We start from the raw sequence: 18,960 nt of genomic DNA on the forward strand, positions 1-18,960 counted from the left end.
TGGGTTCTGTTACAGTGCCCCTTTGTAGACGAGAAACTGAGGGTCAGAGACACCCGGCAACATGGCCGAGATCACATGGTGGCAGAGCTTGAATCTGAACAGGAACCGGCCTGGAGGACACCCACGATACCCCTGTCCCCAAGACGAGGAAGGAAGGAGCATGGGACGGAGGGGTGGGAGGTGGACGCCTTGGTTTCTAAGACCCAAGTTGGTCTCCTACTGAGTGTGTGTGTGTGTGTGTGTGTGTGTCTGTGTGTGTGTGTGTCTGTGTGTGTGAATGTCTGCGTAGGTGGGTGTAAATGTGTGTGTGCACGTGTGTGTGCTTGCGTGTGTGCTTGCGTGTGTAGGTATACGTGTGAACTGATCTGTGCATGCACGTGTGTGCACTCGTGTGTTATGTGTGCATGTGAATCAACGTGTGTGAATGTGTGTAGGTGTGTGTGTGTTCCTCCCCCCAGAAAGCCTCAGGAAGACAGCACGAGGCCATTCGGTCTGACCACCATAGTCCGCATTGGACTGTGCCCCTGCTTTGGGAAAACATAAGCCAATAAACATAAAGCCAGACCCAAGCCTGCAGTTTCCTGCCTTGGGTCAACAGAAACCCTGAATCGCACTTGGGGATTCCCTGTGACACAGTCGAAAATTCACAGAAGACAAGGACCCCAAAACTCTGAGGACCCCCCCCCCCGGGCTCCCCTTCACACCAATTCTGAGAAAGGAACGTGGGACAGGGCGCCTGGGTGGCTCAGGTCATGATCTCAAGATTCATGAGTTCGAGCCCCACATCGGGCTCTATGCTGACGGCTCAGAGCCTGGAGCCTGCTTCGGATTCTGCGTCCCCCTCTCTCTCTGCCCCTCCCCTGCTTGCACTCTCTCTCCCTCTCTCTCCCAAAAATAAGTAAACATTTAAAACAATAAAAAAAAAAAAGGACCATGGAGCTGACAAACAGTGGACCTACCTGAGCCCCACCCCCACCCCCACCCCCACCCCCACCGCCCACTCAGGTCTCTTCCACAATTTTGCAGCCACCTCCCTGCCGATTTGACAGGGGTGAGGCTCTCTTGACAGGCCCAAATTCAAAGCCAGCTGCACCCCTCAGCAGCGGTCCAGGTGCTGGTCCAGGTGAGCAGTCCCTCCCGGCCCCTCCGGCTTTCTCGCCCGGGAAAGAGGGCGCGTGTCCACCACCTCGACCGCCAGCTGACCCTCAAATAGTGCACATCAGCCCGAGCCCTCCAGGGAGGGTAAGTGGGAGCTATAGCACCCCACCCTACGCAGGAGGGAACTGAGGCCTGGTGTGCACCGTCTCTGCAGCCCAGCCTGACGCGACCTCAGCGGGCGCTTCTGGAGGGGAGCTCAGTGTCGCGCAGCCTCCTCGGGGGACACGCGAGTGTTTGCCCCTCCCGCCCTTTGCCTGCACCGTTCTGAGAAGAGTCAGCCCTCAGCCCTGAGAACCCCAGGACTACACAGTGTGTCCCAATTCAGGGCTCCTGAACCCCAGGGGACAGCAAAGAAGTTGAATCCCTTCTTTATTGCCAACATCTGGGAACTTGCAGTGCAAATAGCACTGGTCCCGCAATGAGGCCTCAGAGAAGGCTCCGAACGCTCAAGGTCTCTGCTTTGGACTCGCTTGGGTGGGGTCTGTCCGGTGCTCGTGACAATCAGAAACTTTGCCAGGAAGGCCATGTCTTTGAACATCATTATGGACAGTAAGAATTAAGAATTAATCTTTTGTCCCAACAACCCCGTAAGAGGTGACATCACCCCCAGTCAGTAGAGGAGGAGACTGAGGTTCTGAGACGCTCTAGGACAAGCAGAGACCAGGAGGCGCAGCGAAGCTGAGACTCAGCCTGACTCGGCCTGACTCCAGAGCCGACCAAGCTGCCAGCCAACATTTCCCGACGAGCCTGCTCACAAGAATGACCTGGGGCCTGGTGTGAACAGTCCCTCCTGGGACCCCAGGCCTAACTAGCCTGACTCTGAACCATGGGCCTGAGAATCTGCTTTTTTTTAAATTTTTAATATTTATTTCTGAGAGAGACAGAGTGCAAGTGGGGGAGGGGCAGAGAGAGAGGAAGACACAGAATCCGAAGTGGCTTCCAGGCTCTGAGCTGTCAGCACACGGCCTGACAGGGGGCTCGAACTCACAGACCGCGAGACCATGACCTGAGCCAAAGTCGGACACTTAACTGACTGAGCCACCCACGTGCCCCTAAAGTATTTTTTTAATGTTTATTTTTGAGAGAGAAAGAGCATGAGCAGGGGAGGGACAGAAAGAGAGGGAGACACAGAATCCGAAGCAGGCTCCAGGCTCCGAGCTGTCAGCTCAGAACCCGACGCGGGGCTGAAACTCATGAACGGTGAGATCATGACCTGAGCCGAAGTCAGATGCTTAACCGACCGAGCCACCCGGGTGCCCCTGTGATTATTTATTTTTGAGAGAGACAGAGTGCGAGCAAGGGAGAGGCAGAGAGAGAGGAAACACAGAATCCAAGGCAGGCTCCAGGCTCCGAGCTGTCAGCACAGAGCCAGACGTGGGCTCGAACTCACGGACCATGAGATCATGACCTGAGCCGGAGTCGGACGCTCAGCCGACCGAGCCACCCAGGCGCCCCATGAGAATCTGCATTTTCAAACAGCCGTCCCTGGAGGCGGGCTTGAGACCACCGGCCACACTGCAGCACAGAACTGCATTAATTACACGCTTTCCATCTGCTCCCAGCTGGATGACAGCGCCTCTCAGAAGTGGCAGTGATGGGAAAGGAGGGACGGAAACCCAGCCCAGCCCAGGCAGGCAGGCCTGTCCTGCCCTCGCCTGCCTGCACAGCGCCCCCGAGGGCCACGCAGGGCACTGCGTCCACCACAGGCCCCCCGGCCCTGGCAGGGAACCCACAGGCTGCCTCTGCACAAAGAATGGGCGGAAACGCTGAGGGCAGGAATTCACCCCTGCATTTCACACCGCTGTCCGCTGGGACCGGCCTGCCAGAGGATCCAAGGGCCAGGAGCAGCTGAAAAGGCCAGGGCCACGGGGCGCCCGGCCACAGGGCAGCCAAGCCATCGCAGGCAGAAATCTGCAAGCTCATCACGGAGCTTGGAAACCTTGGTGGGGCCACAACACAGGACGCATCCTGCTGGGCAGAGATAAGAGAATTCCCAGGTTCTCACCTCCCCCTGGGGACGGTGGGGCTGCCGGGGCTTGGGGGAACATGAGAAAGGTGCCCCTAAGCACCGCACCGCAGGGAAGCTGCCTCGGCCCCCCAGCCTCCCCTCAAAGCTCCGGGACAGGACCTGGGGGGAGGGGCCACAGGTCCGTTGGGTCGGTCCGGTGCCCGGTGCTCCTCCCTGACATCAGGCCTCAGGCTGACTTTCAAACTGGCTGTGGGGCCCTGGGCAAGCGGTTTTGCTGCTCGGGGCCTCAGTCTCCCCACCTGCGAACTGGGCTGCTGCAGGTGGACACCACCTCCCAGCCTAGTCGTGGGGCTCGCTGCGGTCGCGCGTGCAGAGAAGCAGCTGGTGCGCACGGAGGGTCCTGGCGGCCACAGCACCCGCTGCTCTGCCCCGTCAGCCCTCCCAGCCAGGCCCAGCAGGTGCGGCTCGTGGGCCCCTTCCGTGGCTTCCATCCAGAGACAGACACTCGCGGAGAAGACGTGGGACGGAGCCGGGGGGGGGGGGGGGGGGGCGGGTGGGCGTTAAGCTGGGACCCAGAGGCCGCCCTCAGCGGCGTCGCGCGAGGCTCGCTCTGAGAGCGTGAGCGAAGAACGTGGCTCCAACTGACTCACCCTCCACCCCGGCTGTGTGTGGCGCCCCCGCGGGGTCAGATGCAGACACTGAGCCTTGGTGCGGCCTGCGTGCCTCGGAAAGGGTGACAAGCAGGTAAAAGCTGGCGCTCGGTGTGCTGTGTGTGCCCGGACCCTCCCACGCCCCTTCCACGCGTGATCCTCCCCGTGGCCCTCACAGGCCAGGGAATGAGATTCAGAGAGGTCCAGTCACCTGCCCGGTGTCACCCAGCCGCAATCAGAGTAGTACACAGCCTGCACAGTGCAGGGGCCCGACACTTGGGAGCTGTGTCCCTGTGGAGGGCAGGGGTCTCGCCTTGTCCCTCTCTGTGGTTCCCACAAGACGCCAGCTCCCTGGGAGAACCAGCCTTCGAGGGTTCGAAAGTGTCAGCTATTTCCCAGGTATGTTGTGAGCACGCGGGCGTCGGGGGGGAGGGGTGGCCTAGTGGGTCCTCAGTAGCTCCTGCCGCCACCAGGGACCCACGCTGCCTGTGGGATGTGTGTCCTCACCTCCAGGTTCGCTGAATGAGTCCAGGCAGAGTGAGAGGGTTTTGGGGGAGAAATCACCAGTAAAGCCCAGAACCTGCCCCACTGATCCGGGGGCAGGTCCTCGAGTTCATTTTACAGCTGCCATCACGAGCCCACGGAAAACTTTGGAGACGCGCTCTGGAAGCCACCATATCCCGCTTCCTGCCGTGGGTCCACCAAGACCTGCCGAAACGCATTCAGGAACTTGGGAAGGGGACTGTAGCCGTCACCACGGACGTGTGCGCTTGCCGGGGTCTTCCTACCCGCTTCTCCCTGGCCGCCTGTAAATAGAATCTTTTGGAACACTCCTGGGAAACCGTTTGCTTTCCTGATTAAATGACACAGACCCAGCTGTCGCAGTCCTGGAGCCCTTCTTCCTTCCTCTTCTGAATGCCGACGTGATGTCTGGTGATGCAGCAGCTATCTTGAGACCATAATGGGACAGGTCATGGCAATGTAGGAGAAAGAACGATGGGCCCCCAGAACCATCCACATCCTAGTCCCCAGAACCTGTGAAAACGTTACCTTCTGTGGCAACGGGGAAGTAGGGCTGCACGTGAAATGAGAGTCTCTCATCAGCTGCCCTTAACAGAGGGAGAGTACCGTGCAACATCTGAGTGGCCCAGTGTAGCCACCGGGGTCCTTACAAGTCCTTATAGCAGAAGAAGACAGTAGGGGGCAGATGTGACCGGAAGGGAGGTAGAAAGACACCACATCGCCGGCTTGGGCGAAGGGACAGAGGGCCCCTGAGTCGAGGGGTGCCAGCGCCCCTAGAAGCTGAGAAGGGCAATGATTCACCCCCGGTGCTTCCAGAAGGACTCATCCCTGCCGACACCTTGACTTCGGACTTCTGACCTCCGGACTGAAGACTGGAGCCACCGGGCCGGTGGTCAGCTGTCACAGCAGCCACGGGGTGTGGATGCAAGTTGCCTGAGATGCTGGCTCGTCCGCACGGAGCAAGCGCACGAGCAGCAGCAGCCAGACAGCCTCCTCACGTGGCCGGAGGGACCCTGTGCGTGGTGCAGCCACTTCAGGCTGGGCCACTCGTGACTTGGAAGCCCAACGCCTTCCCAGTTGGCATCCGTGTCAGCCAGGCAAGCCTGCATCTCGGAACCCTTCTTGCGAGAGAGGAAGATGCCCGCCTATGACCGCACTACCGGGTCCAAAGACGAATTCTGAGTGGCTCCGGGCCTCTTCCCAGAAAGGAAGGTGCAGTAAGACCAGACCTCCTTGAGCAAGGCTCTCAAGAAAAGGTTTCCCCCCACAGAATGCCCTAAAGCCCCTCAGCACTCTAAAGAGAGAGACGGGTTGTTAACTCCATGTTTACCGAACCCCGACATGAACCGAAGACACAAAAGCTAAGTGCAACACACAGAAGTGTCAACTTGGATAGGTGTCGTGGCAGGGTCCGTGGGACACAGACGTGTCCGTGACCACCTACTTTTACTGGGTACAAGTGTTCTCTGATTCAGGGGGGGCAGGGTGTTCACCCCTGATAAGAGCCCCCGTTTGGGGAACACAGCTTGACCGTACGTCATTTCCGCACCGTGTTTCCCCATCTCCTTTATCACTTGTCTTGCAACGAGGTTCCCAGGAAGGGCCACGGGGAGATGCGGGGCTGCCTCTGCTCATTCACGCCCTGCGACGGAAGCCACAAAACCTTCATCAGGGCCCTCCTGCTCTGTGATGGGCAGGGGAACCCGGCTCAGGGCCACCTGGCACAGGACGGGCTGGAGAAGCAGGGCACACATTTGATCCTCACTCTGAGTGTGCTCGGACACCCAGCTGCGCACCAGAAACACGGTCCCGTGAGCGGTTTAGCACAGGGCCTGGCCGGTGATCCGTGCTCCGTAAACGCTAACCATTGAAATGTTTTTCTTTCTAAAACTCACGGCAACCCTGGGAGGGAAACCTGGGGAATGTTCCCAAAGAACAGGCCAGGAGTCCGAGGCTGAGGAGGGCTCAGTGACAGCATGAGAATGGGGCCCGTGTCCCGCTCCCCTTGAGCGGTGTCCCTGTGGCACCCAAGGGCTGGTACCCGGGTCGAGTTGCCAGGGCAACCACTGCTCCCGTGCTCTTCCCAGGCACCAGCACCACCCTGCTCACACTCTTCTCAGCAGCCCCGGCAGGGACCCAGCTGCCTACTCTCAAGGGGAACCAGCCACGAGACCAGGGGAAGGGGGTAGTGCCCCGCCCAGCACCTCAGAGCCCAGGAAGGGTGCGGGGAGCAGCGCCGTGCCCAGCGTCTCAGGGTGTGTGAACACAGGCGGCCAGCAGACTTCCTGAGCTCCCCACCAGGAACCCCAGTCCCACCAGCTGCCACCCCAGAGCCCTTTCTGGCCCCACAGTGTGCAACGAGGTCAGGAGGAGGCTGTCAGCCAGAACCAGAGAGAGCTCACTCCCAGGGCCAGGCTCTGAGCTCAGAGAGCCCGCTGGCAGAAACCCCTGGGTCACCCAGGAGCCTGAGGGTTGTGGGGGCTACAGCAGGACCAGGGAGGCAGTGGCATCTCCCAGGGTGTGGTTGAGAAGGGGGAGCCCTCATCCCCAGCACGACCCCAATCCCAGGCCCCTGCAGGCCCCAGACTTTGTGCAGGCCCAGAGACACCCTCAGGGGCTGCGGCCGGGACCGTGGGGCCAGGCGGGGGTTTGCCATTTGAAGCCCACTCTGTCACCAACCACTGGGTGAACCCCCAACCTCTCGGTACCCCCATTTCCTTCTCCGTGGAACAACCGTCCAAAAAGATGCCACCCACTTTAGGGGAAGTCTTGGCCAAGACCCAACCCCGTATTTTCCCAACCGGTAGAAACATGTTAATTCATTTTGTTTTTCGTGAGTGAAATCTCCAGAATGCGAGGAAATAAACGTCTCGCCAGAAGGGTTTTTGCAAAGAGAAACGTGTCCCTCACCTTCGAACTGGGAGGGCGTCCGTAGCAGTCACCGATGACCCACGCCGCGCTCCCAGCCCTCTGCTGGCTGCCTGACCACATCTGCTCGCCACCCCACCCCTCCTTGTTGACAGGATTCTGGTGTTATTTGGCTTGGCAGTGGACCCGACTAAAAATATGCAGTTTCCCAGACTCCTTTGCAGCGAGAGTGGTCAGGTGACGGCGTCGCAGCCAGGATGACGGAGGTGAGCTGCCCAAGAGAACCCTTCCGCCACGACAGGACAGCGCGCCTCTAGCTGGTGCGGCCCTGAGCCTCACGGGTGCGGGGTACATCTCGTGACCGAGAGCCCACGGGCTCTGGGCCCCAAAGACGGGGGAGCCGGGCCCCCCCCCAGACTGCCCTCCTCCAGCCGCCCGGGGCCTCAGACAGCCCGATCCCGTCACTGCCCGCCAACGTGGTCCCAGCTGATGCGCTTGCTGAGCGTGAAGGGCTGCGGCCCCACCACTCCTGCACGAGGGGACACCAGAACACAGCCAGGTGGCCCCCATGGAAGCCGCCTCCCCCTCGCCCGTCTGAGACGGTCGAAAGGCACGCCATCCAGTCGCTATGTTCTTGGCTTCCTGGGGGCATGGAATGGCAGGCTCCCTCCATGCCCTGAAATAAGTGTTTTGTTTGTTTGTTTTATCTTATCTGTTCCTGCAGTGAAACCAGCCTCCCAGTTTCCCGAGACATAAATATGATGCCCAGAGCTGCTTTCCCCCCACCCTGGGTGGTGAGTGACAGGGATCCCCTCCCAGGAGGGACCTCAGCGTCTGCATCTGCAAACCAGGGTGGCCACACCCCGCCTGCCCGGTTGGGGACAAGTGGCATGAAGCTAGACCAGCCCCCTGCACCCTGACCTCCGCCCGGGTCTCAGGCCACACCTGCCCTCACAGTCCCCTCCCCACTGGGGCCCACAGGAGAGCCCCGTGCCCCTCCCAGGATCCCTCACCCAGAGGCCCGGATTCCTCTGCACCCACATCAGGCTGACCTCTCACACCTCCATTCGGATGCCCATCTGGACAGCCTCCCTGAAACTCTGTGCACCTCCGGCCCCATCAAACCCTGCCTGCAAAGCCTGTGGCTGCCCACGCACGTGTCTGCCTTCCCAGGGGACTATGGGCCCCGACAGACATGCTGTTCGCAGCCGGAGACCAGAGCCGTCCAAGCACCCCGTGCACAGTAGCTTCTCGGCTAGATGAATGAGTGAGGGCATCTGGCTAACTCAAGGGGACCCCTTGAGAATTGAGAATTGAGAATATGCTCGTGCATATGACAGCCGGGACAGGACAGGACAAAGACGGGAAATATTCAGATAACCACCCTGAGTTTTTCACTGCACTTAAGTGGGGTCTTGAAGAAAAGAGACTCGCTAGTCTCAGCACCCCAGGGGCAGGAGCAGCATGTGCAAAGGCACTGAGGCACGAGGCAGCATGGAGCCTTTGAGGAGCAGGCAGTCGTGAGCGTGGCTGAAACCTCAAGGGCACGTGTCAGGGATCAGAGAGAGGAGAGTGAAGGCTGGATCGTGGTTGTTGGCTTTTGTAACAATATTATCACTAATCCTGCTCAGAACAACGGCGACAGTTATTACCTGCTGTGCCTTATACATATCACCTCAATTCCCACAAGCCTGAGGTGGGTCCTACTGTCATCCTCACTCTACAGAGGACAACACGCCGGCCCAGAGAAACAAACCGACTTCCCCCAGGACGGCCATTTGGAAATGGCTGAGCCGGAATCCCAGTCTCCGTCGGCCTGGCCGCACGACCGTGTTCTCAAGGGCCATCTTAGACCACGCGAGCGGCAACTGGGTAACAGCTTTCCCCACAGCAGGCTGCACAACGAAGCCTCGCGACACGCGAGCGCAGCATTTACCGGCCCTGCGCCTGGGCAGTCAGCTGGGCGTCCCCGCCGACGCTGGCTAGGCTGACTTACGTGTGCAGGAGCTCCACGGCGCTGACCGGGCGAGCGGGCTGCGCGTTCTTCGTCCTTCCTCAGGCCGGCACAGCCACGTCTCATGCTGGCAGCTGGGCCGCGAGAGTGCTGGTGGAAACAGGGACGTGTGTCTGCAGGCTTCTGCTTGTGTGAAGTTTGCTAACGTCCCACTGACCGAAGCAAGTCGGACGGCAAGACCTGGATCCAGGGGCGAGGAAACCCACCTGCCTCTCGGTAGAAGGAGCTGCAAATCCTCAGCAGAGGACCCTTTATGCATTTCACCTGCCGCAGGTGGGGGCAGGGGGAGGAGCGGTGGGGAGGCTGACTTTTCCAGGGCTATGGCACACGCCAGTGGGAGAGCTGCAATCCCTGCCCGGACCTTCTGACCTCAAGACCCCTGCCCCACGTGGCTGGTACTAGATCCCACCAAGAAAAGCAGAAACTTCGCGGAGCACTTCAAACGAGCGAATCCAATACCTGGAACCGGTTGCTGGGGAGACGGAAAAGGCCCACCAGAGTGGGGCCCAGGGGACACGCAGGCACAGGGAGCAGCGAGCATCCCCGGACTGCGGGACGGGAGGGCAGGCGAGGGCCTGTCCCTGAAAGCAGCACCATGGGCTGAATGCCCTGTGGCTCCCGCCTCCCCCGAGACCAGCCGATAGCAGGGACGCGGGAGGCTGTGCAGGCAGCCGCTCAGGGCCCTGCAGCACAGGACGGACAAGGACGGGAAGAGGGGAGGAACCGAGGGCCCCCAGAGGGCCAGCTATGGGGCACCTGCCCCTCCGTCCCCCGTGTGCTCCAGAGCAGTGCTTCTGCAGCGGCCAGGACAGGGCACACACACCCGGAGTCTGATGTGGGAGGTCTCGGTGGGGCCTGAGACTCCACATTTCTAACCAACCCCCAGGCGGCGCCGACGCCGTTGGTCTGTGGGCCACGCTTCCCACCACAAGGCACTGGCGTGGGAGGGTCACAGGGTGTGCGAATGCCTTCGGGACGACCGTGGCCTCCACTCTCCCTCCTTCTGTGAGCCTCTGAAGCAGGAACAGGAGAGAAAACCAAGATCCAGCAAGTGCAAGAGACTCACCTGGGGTGTCCGGCTGGTAGGTGGCCAAGACGCGATGCCAGGCAGCCCCCTCTGCCCGTTTATTTCGGGGCTCCAGGGACTGGCCCAGAGACCTTTATCCAGCACGTTCTATGGGCCCCGCCTTTGCGTTCACGGTCTCAAATCTTCACAACCTGGAAAAGGAAGACTGTCAGCTCCATTTTATGCAGGAGAAAACCGAGGCTCAGGAAGTTTAAGGAATCCCCCACGGTCAGCAGCGAGTGAGGGCACAGCCCCACGTGAGCCCCAATCTCCTGCTCCAGGAGTGACACCTCCCTCGACAAATACCGACTGAGCACAGCGCTCAGGCCCTGCTGCACAACGTGGGGTCTGTGATCCCCTGGCCTGGATTCGAGTCCACAGCAGCTGTGAGGCCTCGAGGGTCTCACTCGGCCTCCCCGGGACTCAGTTTCCTCCATCGTCAGACGAGGGTAACAGCAGTCCCTACCCTGGCAGGCAGTATCCAGTTGTCCCAGGCCATGCCTGGCACACGGCCACCTCTGGATTAACACCCACCCTTGTCGTAAGTCTGCAACAATCCCAATGCTTAGATTCTAGGCAGGGGAGACAGTCAACCGGCAAACGAAAACACAGTAATTTGTTAAGTGGCTGAGTGTCCAAGATTAGGGTTCCAAGAAGGTGGGGCACCGGGGTGGTCAGCGAGAGCAGCCATCACAGAACGGCAACATGGCATTGTTGTCTGAGCCCCTGTCCAGGCCGGGTCCGTGGCCACAGGTGCTGGTGCCGCGAGGCCGGGTGATCCGAGGGCTCCCATTGGGAACGTGGCTCTGTCCCCGGCAGGGCAAGCCCAGCCGCAGCCTGGGGGTGCGCCTGCGTGCCCAGACCCCCTCCAGGGGAATGTCAGCGTGGAACTTTGGGGCCCTGGCACGGCTCCTGCTGGGCACCTTGGAGGCGGCCGTGGCAGGGCCACTGAGAAAGGTGGCACGCAAGGCTTGTTTCCCCATACCGCTCAGAGACACTCAGAGCATTTCTGAGAGACAGGCAGGGATTTGAGCTTCTGGCACTTGTTTGCACAAAGGATCTCAGCCTTCTTTCTCCTGACATGCAGCTTAAACGTGTTCGCTGACCCCTGAATGGAATCCCACGATTCCCCATCTCCTTCTGAGAGAATTTCACGGGAGGGAAGGAGGAGGAGCTAAACGCATTGTGTCCTGTGGGCTTTATCCCCCCACTGACGGCTCTATCCATTCACGGTCCGAGACTGGATGCTGAATGTGTCTTCTGGTTTGTTTGGGTATCTTTTTTCTCTTTTCTTTTACCTTTTAACTAAAACACAACACAGAGTAAGAGCTCTGATTGCATTCAGCTGTTAGGAGGGAAGTAAATACGCCTCCCCACCTCTGCTGGCAGAGATCAGACGTGACTTTCTCAAAAAACAAAAAGTGGAAAGTTTACAAACACAGGACTCAGACTCTGCAATGGCGCACCTCCGCTCCTAGCCAGGGATTTGTGCGGCCTGTCCTCCCTGCTGGCCACCCAGGCCTCTGCGTCTCTGGAAACCCACAGGCAAACGTGGCACCCGGGCCACTTTCCACCCTTTCACCAAAATAAAACAGTAAAGACTAAAGTATAAAAAAAGTATTTAAGAAGTAAAAATTAAAACAGTAAAAGCCCAGAAGAGAAGAGACAATCACCCCTGCATCGACTCAGGTCCCAGCAGCCTGGTCGGTCGGCAAATGGAAACATAAAAATATTTTAGACTGAAATTGGGCAAATAGTCTGGTTGAGTTCATTTTCCACAAAAGTCTTGCCCCAAACAAGCTTATTCATATACATGAAGTCTGAAAGCGCTTTTCCTTGCTGGGTTTTTGAAACCTGAAATATTTTCGGCTAAATGAGAAAATGTTCGCTGTTGAATGGCCTATTAGAACTGTCACGAATGTGATTTCTGGAAATAAACAAGATGGTAAGAAGGTTGGCCGGAGCAGAAATGTAAGTCAGCATTAATATCTGGTGTCATTAAATTATCCCTTAAGCCACGGTGCCCAGTGACACAAAAATTTTTGTGTTAATTCTAATACGATCACCTCCCTGGGTCTGCACAAATCTGAAAGGATCTCTCTCCAGAATCACTAATGTTATTTTCTTCAGTTTCTACATATCAAATAGCTCTCTCTGTTCTGCTCACAGACCAAAGTATTTGGGACATACAAGTTCATATTTTCTCCGTATCAATTTACAAAGGTTCACTTGATACAAATGTGGCTCAATAAACAATGTTTATTTTTTATGGGTTAGTATCTTGCTCAAGAAAATTAGAACTAAGTTTCGGGAAGATTTATTTTCATTTTAACTATTGTTAGCTGGTCACTGCCACTCAATACTTAAATGACTTTCCCCCCAAAGGGCAAAATCTTTAAAGCAGAACAGAATTTATTTAAACAGCTGGGTTTCTTGCACGATCATCTTGTTAATACGCAGACTTACGAACAGTAGGTAACTTGCAGTTTGTAAATACATACAGGTAAAAAAAAAAAAAAAAGCCAGCACATCATTTGATTAAATTTTTAAAGAACAATATTTTATCACTACTAGACGCAATGAAGGCATTCTACTATATTACATGTACTCATATCTATGTCCTTAAGTATTATTTCACATTTGGAGTCAAATTAATTCCCTTACCATCTTTTTCTTCCCCAAAAACAAACGATAACATCATTTTTAGGAAAAGAAATAAACCTTTCTCTTGGTATGCATTTCAAGTAGTTTCAACATGCATGCTTTTTTTTTTTTTTTTCAAATTAAAAAAACAATGTGGCAAATTATTACCTAAAACAAATTAAGGAATCCTGTTGTCCCGTGAAGAACAAAAACATTGGAATCATCCAAAATTGTCTTAATTTTAATTTTAACATTAAATATATTGAAGGATGTGCTCACCATATTTTGGGATTCTCCCTGGCAAAACACAGGGACAAAAAATATTTGTTTACTTTTGAAATAAAGTAGACAGTCTTCCCAGTGGAGGAGGAGGACACCGTCATCCTGAAAGCACTCCTGGGAGAGGAAGGGTAGAAGCCTTAAGAATCTGGCAGCTCCATTTTAGCAGGTGCCGACAGAATAAAAGCCAAGGTCCAGGGCACGTATTCCCACACGTATGGAAAAGCCGTTTTTGAGAGGGTGAGACTCTGATCCCATCGCTATCTGCACATGCCTGATTTTCCTTGGCCATTTGTCTGCACATAAAATTCCACGCAGTGCTATGGCCATGTACACTCTGCGTGATTATTACGGGAGTATCGTAAGAGTATCTTTTTTCCTGTATAATATAAACAGGCCATAGATCAGATCTTGAAATAGCTACTAAGCTTCTTCCATTTTTATCTCAAACATCTCTGGGAAATACTTCTTTGAACGCTAGCTGGGCGCCGTCTCGGACCATTCCAGGAGGGCGACACATTTGCTAATTAACATTTGGCTTAAATACTTTAAATACTTTGACAGCTCGGCGTGTTTCAAGTGAGGCCTCAAAAACTCTTTACTTCTTACGTTTATAGCTGACTGGACGCACTCCGGGGGAGGTGAAGGGGGACCTGATGGGGGGACCTGATGGGATTTCGGGCTGAATCTCAGTGTCTTCCCCACCCCCACCCCCTCGGGCCACTCCAGAAGTCACAGCGCCATCTGCCGGGCAGCAAGGGAGCCGCGTCAGAAGGCCAAGGTTTCTGCTCTGGCAATCCAATTAGAAAGCTTCAAAAATGTGTTTCAGTCGCCCTGTGCCGTGGTTTCATAGCCAGGAGGGCAAGGACGGGATACTCCAGGCAGACGCGCAGGAAAGTGGCCACAGCCTTTTGACATGCCTCTGGTCTGCAGCAATTTCGAAAACACTCTAGCCCCTTGCCCTCCCCTGTCACCCCCAAAGAGAAGGTTAAAGAGAGTGAGAGCGTTGCTATGTTTAATTTCTAAGAGTTTTAGATGAGTTATGAATTTCTGGGGTGAAGATTTATTTTCCCAGTGGTCGGCACCCACCTTTTCCTCCCCACACTCCCCCCGGGCTGGGGGCAAAGGGGGTACACACACACACACACACACACACACACACACACACCCGTGCTCACACCCACCCTGGGGTTCTTTAACCTGACAAGGCTTCACGAACACGAGAGCACAAAACTAGGATAACCCAAATATTATTCTGAATCCCCTTTCCAGGCACTTAAGCAAAACAACTACCATTTTTGAAGTTTGTGTAACTCTTCCCTAAAAATATAATCACATTCCGATTATCCATCCGAATGATGTCAATTTCTGGATTTTCTTAGGCAAATAACTGGCTTGCTTTTCTCATTCTCCCTGCTCCTAACCGATCACTGGATTTGCCTTGAAATTTGAGCATTAATTACTTTCTCTTCGTAATTAAGCACAGGGTATTCTTTTCATCGGAGAACTGTGTCCTTTCAAAACTGCCCTGACTCCCTGGAATAGTTTCGTGAAAAGAAGTAAATTGTAGACTAGAATATTAACATTCTTACAATCCTCCCAATATTTCACAAAGACGTTCAGAAGATTTTTAAGAAATAAGCAACTCATGTTAAATGAAAATTACAATTAAATTTATTAAGTATCACAAAGCATCCATTTTTAAAGAGAAACATTTTTACTGAACCTTACTTTTCTTTATTGCACGTCATAAAAATTTTTTTAAGTGTCCTAGGAGCCCAAAGTCAGGCTTGCTATTGCGTTACCGTCAGGGATTACTTCATTTCATATATATATGTGTGTGTGTGTGCGCGCGCGTGCATGTATACCAAAGTATTTACATTTTGTAACTTAATTTCTCACTCAGTTTGAAAGATCTGGACATTATAAAGGCAAGCTCATTTTCTGCTGGAACAAAATGAGAAAATGAAAATTTTAAAATTCATTTTATTAGGTAAATTCAGCGGGGACTCACTGCTCGCCCTGAAATAAGCCAGCCTCCTTCTGTGTACTTTCGCCATCTTTCGGAGCCTCCAAATGAGAAGTGGAGGGAGTCACGCTGGTAAGCACCCTCCCCACCCCTCCCCTCCCCATGGATGTTTGTGCAGAAACTGTAGAGGTTCCTTTTCCAAAAGCCAGAGTGGTGCCGACGGCTGCCAGAGGGGTTCACGGAGGAGCCCTACAGACAGTGTGCTGGTAGAGAAGGAAAGGGGAGGCAGGACGGACGGACGGACAGGGGCAGAGAGGCGCTGGAGGAAGAGGACTCACGATTTCCAATGTCTGCTGCTGTCGGTCTCCTGGTCCCGGTTCCAAGAGGAAACGTGGCTCTTTTGTGCAGAACCAGAAATGAGCATCCAGGAAGCCAGCAAACTCACTAGCTAAACGATCAATAGAGAAACACAACAAAATAAATTACCAAATTTGGGGGGAGAGGGTTTCTCCCATGAAGGAAAAGAAAATGCGTCAAGGGGAGAGGGGGTGGGCAGGAGCCTATTTTATTTTTTCCCGTGACCGGAGCTGGGCCCCAGGTTGGCCTCAGTGTGAAGCCGGGTATTTGCTCTCCTGTACCCACATGACATAAAGGGTCACCCGGCTGACTCAGGGCTCGGGCTCCCGGCAAACCCCGAGGCCCGCTGTGTGAGTTGTCCGAGTTCCTGCCGCAGATCTGAAATGAGTTTTCCTATGAAAATACACTGAAAACTCAGCGACCCCCGCCCCTAACGAATGCCTTCAGTGACAGGAAATGTTAACCATTTTAAGTGCTTTTTATTTGCATTTGCTCCACGGCTGGAGGAGCGAGGGAGAAACGTACTCTTAATGGCTGGGGGTGAAGGAGACGGAGGGGGCAGCCGGGCTGGCAGTTTCTGGGCACGGGGGGGGCATCCTGGGTCCTGAGTCACCCCAGACGACAGCGACCTCGCCCTGAATGCCCGCGGAAGGAGGAAAGGGTCTGCACGCTGCAGTGAGTCGTATTCCAAATTCTCTCGTGTTGTTGATAAATGAGAAGCCAGCACCTTCTACCCGCCAGCCAGCCAGCCGGGGAGGCTACAGACAAGGGCCCATCTTGCAATGTTTGTGGTGCCAAGATGTGTTTGTGTGAGTGTTTTCTCCCCGGGATCAAAAGGGGGGAAAAAGATTTTTTCCCCCCAAAATCAACTAACCACCACAGCTCGGAAACACAGGGAATGTGTACAACATTGTCCTTCAGAAATCCATCTTGAATTTTTTTTAAGTCCTCTCTTTGATCAGAAGCCGACAAAGAATGACATTTTTCTCCATTCTGTTGCATTTAACATGGACTGGCACGGGGTGAGTTTAAACAAACAGATGGCCCAGGCAGGAACGTTCCTTTCAGTCAGAGAGGCTGGAGGTGGGCTGGCCTGAGGGGGCGGGGCGCTGCTGTCGGGGGGACCCGGTACAGAGAGGGGGGCAAATAGGGCAGCATCCCCGGGGCAGTTAAGACAGGACTAAACCCATGATGAGAACCACGTACGCTACCTCCGTGCTCTGGGCCTGGGGTCCCCCTTCGAGCCCACAGGATAATGGGAAATCCTTCAGCAGAAAGAAACGGCCCACTGCATTCCAAGGTGTCAAGGAGGGAAAACAAAACAAAACAAAAACCCTTCCAAGTGGATTTCAGATCATCGAGTGCCCAGGGAGTGCACAGTAAGAAGGGTAGGCGGGGAGAAGGGCCAGGTGCTTGTGGGAAATTTTGCACCAGAGCCTAGCTCTAGGCCCCCCGACAGGCAACGGGAAACTGAGAAAGGCCAGCCCTCGGTTGAGAGGCTTTACGGGGCAGGCATAAGCCGGGCCCACTCCCTCTAAGCCCCATCAGAACAGCCACTTGTGGCCTCCGTGTGTGGACTCTGAGCCACTGACACATGGCCACCAGGAACCAGGAGGATGCACACACCTAGGACACATGTTCCGGGACATGTGGACACTCTGAGGTCACTGCTGAGAGCCACACAATTGTGTCTTCCCCACGTCGGAGAATGGAGGTGTTGAGTGATGCCTGTCTCCCCATGGATGTTCCCCTTGACCTCAGAGACCCTCAAGACCCCTCCTCCTCAAGTGCACAGAGACCACAGAAGAGGGACAGACCTCCTCACCACTGCCCACGTACCAGGCGTTAAAAGAAGTCCCCAAAGCCCAGCCAAGTGTTTGGATGAGGTCTGTCAGCTGGCATCGGGGCCAGCGGGTGATAATGCAGAGGGCACATCGCAAGAGATGGTCCAAGCCGGCTTCTCTGTTTTCCCTTGTTCTGCACCCCCCACAAGCATAACCTCCTCCCCGTGCTCCTTCCTCTTGTGGGCTCAAGGTGGGCAGCTGCAAGGAAGGGAAGAAAGTTACAGTCGGATGGAGTAATTTATTAGCAATCATGAACGCCCTCGAGAGTGCAGTCAATTAGAGGCCGTGCGTTTACTAGAAGCTCAACCAGACCAGGGGAGCTGGGGACGCTAACCACAAATACTGACAAGGCCACGCAGTGAGCACAGTCAGGGGCCCTGTGGCTGGAGGCCCCCACAGCCCCGGGGCCGCCCCGCCCTCGTACCTCCCATGGCCGTGTCTCCATTCCCCGAGCTGACCTGTCCCCAAGCTCGAGTGCTCAGATTCCAGCTCTCCACCACGCTGGGGCAGACACAGCCCCATGCCCGGAGCTGGCAGCATCCTGACAAGCTGGCGAAGGCAAGAGAGCCTACAGGGGGAGGAAGAGGAAGAATGTTCTAGAAGAGGACAGAGTCCAGACTCTGGGCCAGAATGCAGGCAGCATCCACACACTCTTCTACTGGTCTTTCTCTGAAACACAAACAATAAACCAGGGGCGGCGGGAACACATGTGTAAAAACAGCGTGCGGGCTGCATACATACACACACTCACACACACACCTCCTTGGTGTCATTTATTTAAAGCCCAGACTATGTCTTCTTACTAAGGGCCTTTTTTTTTTTCCACACTGTTTTAGCCCCTACTCTCACAGAGCTTCCCTCCTTAATGTAAACCTAGGGATTTCCCACAGCACTGGAGCTGGAATGTTCTAAAATGCTAGCATCGACACATTTCTACTCCATTTTATTACAGAAACGTTATTTTATGGCACGGAGAGTGTGGTGTGTGTGAAAAGCAGGCAAAGGAGGGGTCCTCCTGCAGAGGGGGGGCTGCCCGCGGTGCCGCTGCCTCGTATAAATCCCCAGAAGTGACAGTCAAGCAGGCAGGAGAATTTGGGAAACCAACAGACAAAATATACAGTGCAGCCCGTGGGCCTCACCTTTACAAGGCAGAGAGAGCTTCTGGAATGGATGGGCTGGGACCTCCGGGGCCGCTCATTAGGCACTTGATGAATTGGACGGGGGGCCCACGGCCCTCCGGGGGTGGCGAAATGCTCAAAAACCAAGTTTTATTAACCTAATAAAATGAAAAGGAAAAGAAAAGTCAGGGAAATTTCAGCTAAAAGGATAAAGGCAGGAAGCATAGTAAGTTCAGCTACTTTGACTACATTTAGACCCATTCTGGCGGACAACAGCAGTTCCCACAAAGACCCCGCGTTCCTGATGCTGGATCTCAGCTGACTGGCCAGCAATGTGCCACCGCTGGTCTGGAGACATCCGGGGTGCCTTGTGCTCACGCTCTCAGGAATGAATTATAAGCCCGTACTTTTTCACCTCCTCTAATGCCAAAGCCAGGGAGTGCAAGAAGGGAAACCGGCAAAGGGCACTCCTTGGAGCAAACAGGGCTTCCGGAGAGTGACCC

The 18,960-nt window shown here is 55.1% G+C and overlaps 1 long non-coding RNA gene across 1 annotated transcript; it reads right to left on the reverse strand.

Moving 5' to 3' along the window:
* Positions 1 to 9,153: 9,153 nt before the first annotated feature.
* LOC109245569 (uncharacterized) lies at positions 9,154 to 18,699 on the reverse strand. The gene is made up of 6 exons (XR_002070955.2): positions 18,479 to 18,699; positions 17,798 to 17,907; positions 17,335 to 17,537; positions 15,477 to 15,586; positions 10,248 to 10,399; positions 9,154 to 9,271 (listed from the first exon to the last, which is right to left on the reverse strand). It is a non-coding gene; the product is annotated as an uncharacterized LOC109245569 (long non-coding RNA).
* Between the last annotated feature and the right edge of the window lie 261 nt (positions 18,700 to 18,960).

This window comes from Panthera pardus, unplaced genomic scaffold, assembly GCF_024362965.1.
Source record: "Panthera pardus isolate Hobbes unplaced genomic scaffold, ASM2436296v1 HiC_scaffold_19, whole genome shotgun sequence".
Taxonomy (NCBI): Eukaryota; Metazoa; Chordata; class Mammalia; order Carnivora; family Felidae; genus Panthera; species Panthera pardus.